The following is a 10,026-nucleotide window of genomic DNA, read 5'->3' on the forward strand; positions in this document are numbered from 1 at the left end:
GAATAGAAAAGTAAGTACATAAAATCTCACATCTATACAAAGAACTAAAAAAACATGATAATCAAGTATCATGAATGAGGCATTACAAATGAATTAATGGCAAGGACTCATGCCTACTACTTCCTTTCCCCATAAAATCCTCTTTACAAGGATACCAACCATTTAAGGGAAACTAAGGGAGCCCATAACCATTAACATGCAATGCATTTTAGATTATGGGCCTCTCCAATAAGTGAGCCTAAAGAGAAATATCAATGAAAAAGTAAGGCAAAACATTTTTTAGAGAGAGATGGAAAACTGCATTCATATTTCATTAGGTAGTTGTGGTTTGAAACTTCTAGTAACATTTAAAAATATGAATGCAATTTTCCATTTTTCTTTCTTTAAAAAAACTCCAATAAAAATAATGGATAGTTTAGGACAAAGAGTATCCACTCTATTGATAGTTTTGGGTTATACATTAAGGTTTACTAAAAGTCTTAGTTGATGATGATGTGAGTGAAAATACTAAGTTAATTTGAGAAGATAAGTTATAAATGGTTATAGCAAAAAAAGAGAGATTAAGTAAGATGGTAAAATAAATAAACAAACTGAGGAGAAACAACTATGTAATATATTTTTATAAAATATATTTGAATATTAAGTTTTTTTTTTAAATTTTTTTGGTTGGAGGAATTGTTAATGCGATGTGTATTTACTCGCATTGCAGAAGGTTGATTCTTGTTTGCTCCCTTTTTAACCTCTGAAAATACTAAGTTAATTTGAGAAGATAAGCTAGAAATGGTTATAGCAAAAAAAAAGAGATTAAGTAAGATGGTAAAATAAATAAATAAACTGAGGAGAAACAACTAGGTAATATAGTTTTATAAAATATATTATTAAGTTTATTTATTTATTTATTTATTTATTTATTTATTCGTTGGAGGAATTAGTAACACGACGTGTATGTACTCGCGTTACATAGGGTCGATTCCTGTTAGCTCCCTTTGTAACCGACTTCTCGGGTTTATTGTCTCCTGAGAGGGCATCCGTTTGGATCCCCTTAAAGTCGAGGTTATTTTGAATCTCCCTCCCCCTGCTTCTTTACAGCAATTGCAAAGCTTGCAGGGTAAAGCAAACTTTCTAAGACGATTCATTCCAAACTATGCTGAAGTGGCTAAAGGTTTGACACGGTTGCTAAAACGAGACATTCCTTTTCATCGGGATGCTCTCGCTCAAAAGTCTTTCGAGCATCTCAAGAATCTCTTGGTTTCCGCTCCATTGTTGCATCCTCCGAACTATCATCGCGACTATACTCTATATTTGGCCACCGCCGACACCACTATCGGCATGGTTCTCGTTCAAAGTGACGATGATGACACTGAGCATGTTATATATTATCTCAGCCACAACCTTTTAGACACGGAAACTCAATATGCTTATGTCGAAAAGTTGGCTTTGGCCGTCGTTTGTGTCGTCCAACGTTTCCGTCACTACATTATGCTGCGCACTACCACTGTGGTTTCTGATTGCAACCCCATGACGTATATTTTGTCACGCCAGTTGCTGGGGGGGCAAGTACTCAAAGTGGATTGTCATCCTCCAAGAGTTCGACTTGGAATTTACCACTGCCAATTCCAAGAAATCCCTTGTATTTGTTGAGTTACTTTGCTCTTTGCCATCTTCTTCAACGCCCTCTCACTCAGAGGATCATATTCCGGATGAGACCTTGTTTCTCATTAGCACCCTCGATCCCTGGTACGGGGATATCATCGTATATCTGCAAACGGCCTCTTTCGCCCGCCCTGTTCAAAGACGCTCGGCGAAGGATCCGTCATCAATCTCAACCATACCGTATCATTGGGGATACACTATACCGCCTCGGCGCTGACACCGTTCTCCGCCGATGTCTAACTCTCGAGGAAGCTGAGCGTGTTTTGAATGACTGCCACTCTGGCGCCTGTGGTGGTCACATGTCCGGATATGCCACTGCCAAAAAAATCCTCCGTGCTGGTTACTTTTGGCCTTCTATCTTTAAGGATTGCATTCTTAGCATCCGCTCTTGTCATGAATTCCAGATATACCAGCGGAAGATGCGTGCGCCTCCCGCTCCATTGCACCCTGTTGTCACCGTCGTCCCTTTTGCAAAATGGGGCATTGATTATACGACCTGTACCCCTCGCTCGGTCGGGGGGCATGGGTATATTATCATTGCCATCGATTACTTCACTAAATGGGCCGAGGTGATGCCCACATTAACTGAAGACGGTCACACAACAGCGCAATTCTTGTTCAACCATGTTATCTCGCGATTTGGTGTTCCTCAAGCCGTCGTCACTGATCACGGGAATCATTTTCGTAATCATATGATGACAGAACTAACAACCCAGTTGGGCTTACGGCACGATAGTTCGACTCCATACTACCCTCAGGCCAATGGCCAAGTTGAAGCTATCAACAAGATTTTGGTTACAATGCTTCAGCGTACTGTTGGCATGCATAAGTCTAACTGGCACTTGATGTTGTTCCCTGCCTTGTGGGCCTACCGAACCTCCGTGAAGGATGCCACCGGTTTCACTCCATTTCAACTAGTTTATGGACTGGAGGCTACCCTTCCAATCGAGTGCGAAATCCCTTCATTAAAATTGGTCGTCGAACTACTTCCCAACACTACTCCGGTAGAAGAACGCCTTCTTTACCTGGAACGGCTAGATGAGACCCGTCGCCTAGCCTCTCTAGCCATTGAAGCACAAAAGAAGAGAGTGAAAACTCACTTCGATCAGACTGTCCATCCACGTTCTTTTGTTGAGGGAGATTTAGTCTTGCTATACGATCAGGCAAACGATAAGCTGGGGGCAGGAAAACTTGAGCCTATGTGGCTAGGTCCTTATATTGTCAAGAAAATTTTGCAAAAAGGGGCCTACGAGCTAATTGACTATGAAGGGAACCCCCTCGAGAAGCCCCGAAATGGGCTGTACTTGAAAAAGTACTATGCGTGATGCCTGTACACTTTGTTTTGTACATACATGTACTTTAGCAGGTGTGTTGTGTGTGTGTGTGTGTTTTTGTTTTGAAGGCGTGACTGTCGCTTATTGTGTCTTTCACTTCTTGTGCAGATGTCTGATACACCTTATGTTGGTTTCGTTGATGGTGCCTGCCGCAGTACTCACAACTTGTCCTCTGCGGTGTGGGTGATCTATGATCCTCATGGCGAGTTGATAGATCTTCAAGGTGTGTGTTTGGGCTGTACCACTAACAATGTCGTCGAATATTGTGCTGTAATTGAACTACTTGCTGAAGCAATTAACCTCGGCATTCGTGCATTGATAGTGAACCTAGACTCTCAACTTGTCGTCCACCAGCTCAACGGGAAATATTCCGTCAGAGACCATCGCATTCTAAGGTTGTATTTACGTGTGAGATTGTTAGAAAGGAACTTTGATTTCATTACATATCAGCATATTCCAAGACAATTGAACACATTAACTGATGCATTGGCTAACCATGTATTAGATAGACATTTGCGTAATAGATAAAACATCATACAAGAAAGCATATAAAGCACAATAATAAAACCATAGAAATAGGCATATGTATATATATATATGTGTGTCGCAATATTTGCACCACGTGCATCATATAGTTCAAAAAATAATACATGTTCATCTCAAATACATCCGGAGACGACATGTCTCTCAAAAAATATGCATGAAAAAGAAACCTAGGAGTCTAGTCCCGGTGGTGCTCACGATAGCACAACACCGCGCGCACCAAGCATCTCAACAGACGATGGACACGATTAGGCACCCCCATTGTGTGCCTCTGGTATGCTAGTGGCATATCTCCCAGTCTAGCGTAATCAGGAATCCCTCGGGCGAGTCCCTCAAGATTCTCAATCAGTTCATCCCCCTCGGCACCCTCTTCCTTAGGGTCGGCTGCAGGCTAGTTCCTCCGAGCGATGGGAGACATGCCAACTGGTCGCTCTAGGCCAACATCTGCATGTATATACAATTGTTGTTAGGAAAAACATGTATTAACAAAAAAAAAAACATATAAAACATCAAAAACAAAAAGAGATCTTACCCAGCTCCTCATCCCACTCCTCTCTCTCGGGCAATGGGAGATCTGGGTCTCCCATGAAGTCAGTCCCTACATATGGCCAATCCTCCACCACAATCAGCTGACAGCGGAGCCATATAAAGAACTCGGGCCTCCAGGACATCTGCTGGCCCCCTCCTCCCCTGGGCATCAGTGCTGCCCAGCGAGCCATCCTAGGCTCTCGTGGCAAAGGATCAGCCACTATAGCTCCTTGTCCCTGAAAAATTGGTAATCGTTCCAAGAAAAATGATACCACGATTGAGCCATACCCAAACTACTTTACCCCTCCTCGTTTGCACTTTGTAAGCTGCCTCTTGATGTTGGTGGTCACTGTTGTGGCCCAGTCAAAGATGGTAGGATTTAGGCATTCTGTGGCTAACAAAAGATGGTTTTTGCTCGCCTCATGGGGTGCCTGCACCCCTGCAGCTCGAGTAATGGTGAACAGTATCACCCTGAGAATCAAGTCCGGAACGGTGATATCCACCTTTGCACTGTTCCTTCCAAATTGTGCCCCTGGGCACACTCGGTCTCGAACTTCCGTCATCTTCTCCCCGGAAGGTCTACTCCCGGTCAAAATGGGCCTCACCCCTCCGCGTGACAACCCCATGATGAAGTAGACATCGGACACATCAAGCTCCAGCACTTGGTCCCGTAAACGGAACACTTGGTCATTAACATCCCACAAATCAATTATGAATTGCAGTAGCTCGGGCTGAGCACGCAAGTAAGGCGTAAGAAATAATTTCTTAAGCCTGCAGTCCCTTAGGGCATTCATACACCCTTCATCCTCAAGGGCCAAAGCATCTACGGCATCATGTTCTCGTTCCTTCCATTCTACTACCATTTTGCCTGCTTTCTTGCACCTATAAGAACATATAAATCATAATTAGAGCACTAGTAAACTTGCAATCCAGTTAAATTCAAAATGCATTAGGAAATTTTAAGCGAAAAATTGAGTTGCGCGGTTGGCGCGACTATTTCTAAAGACCCTTTTAAAAAAATTGCCCCATTAGCGCGAGTCCGTGCCGGATACCCGCGCTAATGGGTGAAGCCCTAAATTTTTTAATACCCCTTTGCAGAGGCCAGTCAGGAAGCAAAAGCATAAAAAAAATGTATGGAAATGGAGCCAAGGGAAGCGCCTCTTACTTGGAACCGACGAAATCTCGAATGGTTGCATGGATTGGCCGTAATCACCATCTGAAGTTCACTCCCCAAACAGACCACTGCTACTCTTCAAAGAGGTAAAAAGTAAAAGTAATTCTATTTTTACCATTTTCACCATATTTATAAACTTTTTGACTTATACTCAGGTTTGAGAAGTTACTTTTTGAATATTTTAATATATCTTTGGTCGAAAATGGATTTTACGCTTGCTTTTTGTGCAGCGACAGGTCTTTTACGCAACTTCGATGGTGAAACGAGTTGTATTTTATACTTTTTCGGACTCAGTAAATACACGAAAAAGTCACTGTGGAGTCATCTTTCAGCTCTTTTCTGACTCTCTAAACATGAAAAGATCGCCGAGTTATCCCTCTTGACTCGTTAAACGTAAATAAGAGGTGGTCGTCTTTAAACTCTTTTCTGACCGTGTAAAAACAAAAAGATCGTCGGACCCTTGTTGTTTCATGTTCGTTAACGGTTACGAAGCGACGTGGTTTCGATCGCTTTTTTTACTTTTTCGGGTCGAAATCACTACTCATGAAATGTACTCCTCGATCGTAATGGTCGGGTGGTTCTTTCGGGCATTGTTTTATACTTTTTCGGGCTCGAGAGACACAACTTTAAGAAACAGGACATCCTTGGAGTTTTCTTTTCTGCTGTCTTTTCAAACTCTCTAAACATGAAAAGACGCCAAGTTCTTCCTCTGTCAGACTCGTTAAAACTTGATGACATTGGAGTCCGTCGAGATGACGCTTTACAAGCATATGCTATCCCCGTCAAGCTTGTTAATAAAAATAACTGGGGTACTCGCCAGAAATGGTGGGGGAAAATGGAACCATAATTATTGTCGTGTCGGCAATATGTCACTCTTGAACATGGCACTTGTCTGCTTTCGTGTCTGGGTGGGGACATCTCATCTCGTTTTTCACTTGCCTCCGTGGATTTGGGTGATCCTGTTTGACCTCTCATTTGCTCATTGCCTCGTCACCATGACCTTTGATCCATTGATGTCAAATACTGCCAAGTCCACTGTCGTGCCGCCGATATGTTCAAGAGAAGTTGAACTCTACAGAATAACAACCTCCCTCTAATAGCTCGCATAATTCTGATTCACCACAACATTCTTCCTCTGTCTCGTGTCGATGATGTGGGAAACACTATCGCCCACCTTCGATCAAGGTCACTTCCTGTCGACTTCAGCTCATTATCCAGGAAGCTGATCTAGAGACTCCCTTCCGGTGCCTTGGAACCTGCATGCCTCAATGGCAGGTTCTTCGTGTTTGACGTGAGGTTTTCATCATTGGCCTCCGATCGAATGATTATACGGGTGTTCGACGCCAGCTCACTGATTCACACACCGTAGATTGTACTTATAGTACCTTGAGGCCATTGTCATTATTGGTGGTACCTCTCGTGTCTGTTAACAGTTTTTATTATTGACTGGTAATCAGACGATGTTCATGCATGTTCGAATTCAACTCATGTATTCACATGCTTGAACTTGTACTTTTGTTCGGGTCGAGATGGAGCGCAAGACCCTGGATTTTGTCTGTTGGAATCCAGGCTGCGATTTTGTGGATTATTGTTATATGACTCATTCACTGGATGGTTGCGACCATGCCTGAGTCTATTCATCGATCCTCACCGGATGGCTGTGCCCATACCTTGGATCTAGATTATTATGTACTCTGTTATGGATGGTTGCGCCCATGCCACATATATCATGTACTTGAGCTATCAATTGTACTCTCTATGTAGATTCTCCGGCGACAGCTACATGTGTTCTTGTAAAGCATTTCACCCCTCTCTCTCTCGGGCCTCATGCTTTAGGGGGCATCTATTACACAGTAATTTGTCACCATTTGTCACCGTCCCTGTTACCCCTTTCCCGTACTTTGGAGGACTCATTCCGGGACCTGTGAGAAGTGACATAACTTGAAAATAATTGCATTATGTTCCCCTAAGTATGGACTTCATATGCCTTTAAGACATCTCCTGCAGAATATTATTAAAAAGTCCCCTTTTTCCATTAGCGCGGATCCACAGTGTATTACCTGCGCCAATGGGGGAAATCCTCCAAAGAGGGCGCGCTAGTTGGCGCTCTGTCTCAGAGTTATACCCACGCCAACCGAGTTTGGGAAATCTTTTTAACAAACGCACGCCCGAAGGTTTTTTCCTTTCGACTCATGAAGCTTTTTAAGGATAATGCCAATCTCATGGATGTCGAGATTCATCGTATCTCCCTTTCCTCTATCCATAATAGCTTTTCGAGGATAATGCCAATCCCATGGATGTCTTGATTCATTGTATCTCCTCCTCCTCCTCCATCTATAAAAGCTTGTTCTGTTGCATTTGACAAGGGAGTTCAAGGATAGGGAGAATTATATTGTCGGAAGTCTGAGAGATTGTTGTAAGAGTCTTTTTTGCATTCATAATCAAAGAGAGAGAGGCTTGTTCCCAATCCCAACAAGCTTTGCAAGACATATGTAGCTGACCACCCAGCCAAAGGAGGATTTGACATCAGAACTATGGTTGTATTCTTCTTTGTTGATTATCAATAATATATGACTATCATTATGGTTCCACTCTTGTTGTTCATTGTAATGATATTTGAGTTATATCTTTTCTTACCAATATATAGTTGCATATATTGGATTTTATGCTTGTATTTGTGTTGTTCTTTGTATGTGCAGGTGTCCATTCACGGAGATCGTGGGGATCGTGACCGGCCAGAGCAAAGGAACAGGAGTGTCAACTCTTCTACAACACTAGCATTGGAATCCAAGTAGGCTCCCATAATCCACCTTTAATTTGTAATTAGGAACTTGCGTGATAGCATTGTTTGATTGTTGCTAGACCCATTTTGGGCTAGTGGGGATCACCTCTGTCAGCAGAGGGGATTTACCTCTCCAACAAGGACCAACAAAAACAAATGGAAAGGCAGGAAAAGGAATCAAGAAAGGCTAAACAAATGCTTGAAAAGGAACAAGGGATGACCAATATGGTTGAAAATGATGCAATCACAGCTAATGAAACCAGGATTATGTCAAAAACATTGAACAATATTACAGATAATACACCATTCCAATACCTCATAAACATTCAAGTGCCTCACTATCAAAATGGGGGTTTACCCACTTGCCTTATTCCTATCAGAGGAGGTGTCAATTCAATGTATGTTCATCACACACCTCCACTTTATGCATGGGTTAGTAGTGCAAATGTGAGGTATGGGTACTCAATTTATCCATGGTTGGAAGGTGAAAATTGGACTCAAACATATGGCAACAATCAACCATTTCCTAATAAATCCTTTTTAGGTAGGCCAACCTACTTGGCTGACGCATGTAACTCAAGGAGTTTTGGCACTGAAGATTCTCAAGGCCATAAAGAATAGGGGTGTCATATGTTTTTCGTTCTAACCACATTATGATGTGGATTTTGGATGGGTTGTCTCTTTTTTTGTCACAGAAAGATTTTGGCTTATAGCCTTGGTTGTTTTATTTCATACTGTTTGCGACATTGTAACCAAAATCCATTTTAGAAGGAACATTTATAGTCTATTATAATGTATAAATATTACCTAAGAATGCAAATGGGATTTTATGTTATGCCTCTATACACCAAATGATTTACAACACATTTATAACTGAGTTGTAAATCTGATGACAAACAAGTGAATAATGAAATCTTGAACAAGTCACTTATTTTAATATGAAAATTCCATAGAATAGTGAACATTAAAAGTACCTAACCTCACACCACATATGAAACCTCATCCACTGTAAGTTAACTTAGAAGACAAACAAAGTGCATGTGCGGTGAAGCATCAACAAGCCAAATAAAACATCAACTTTCCAAGAGAATAATTAAATGATAAACGAGTGAATAACAAAATCAACAAGCATCAACTGTATTGTTAATTAAATGATAAAGCATCAACTAAGTTGTTAATTAAATGACAAATGAGTGAATAATGAATCTTGAACAAGTCACTTGTTTTAATATGAAAATTCCATAAAAAAGTGAACATTAAAAGTACCTAACCTCACACCTCATATGAAACCTCGTTTACTGCAAGTTAACTTAGAAGACAACCAGAGTACATGTGCAATGAAGCATCGACAAGCCAAATAAAACATCAACTTTCTAATAGAATAATTAAATGACAAACGAGTGAATAACGAAATCAAAAAGCATCCAAAGGATGCTTTTCCACACATTTGTTTATGGCATTTACAGTCAATGTAAACTGGTATACATAACCCAAAGAGATTCAAACAAAACACCTATGGATATAGACTAGCCAAATATGCAACAACGTTGGCAATCACTGAATGAGCTAAACCATTGAGATTATTTTATGAACAATATTACATTTTTATTCAATAATAAAGTGCAGGAAATGCTTCTCATAAGCAGAGGCAAGCAGAAGTTGCAACAGAGGAACAAACAGGTAAAGCAATTACATCTTTTAACTGTACATTCATGTTTGATATTATCTTAAAAGGGGAATATCATGCAAAAGCTAGATAATGTCCTTGACTAAAAACACATGCCTGAAGTTATCAATCCTTGACTAAAAACACATGCTTGAAGTTATTAATTGGAAGTTGTATTAGTGTGTTTATGGATCCTTACTTAATAAGCACATTATTTCCTTTTGTTATAGAATAAGGAATCGAAAAATGAATCTCACAAATTAATGCAGTCACTGCATTTAAAGTATCTTCCTAAGAAGTTCGAAAGTGAAATCTTTTCATATTATCGCACTCTATTAAAACAATA

This window comes from Pinus tabuliformis, chromosome 6 (assembly GCF_031772625.1).
Source record: "Pinus tabuliformis cultivar Carrire ecotype Pingquan chromosome 6, CPIR1, whole genome shotgun sequence".
Lineage (NCBI taxonomy): Eukaryota > Viridiplantae > Streptophyta > Pinopsida > Pinales > Pinaceae > Pinus > Pinus tabuliformis.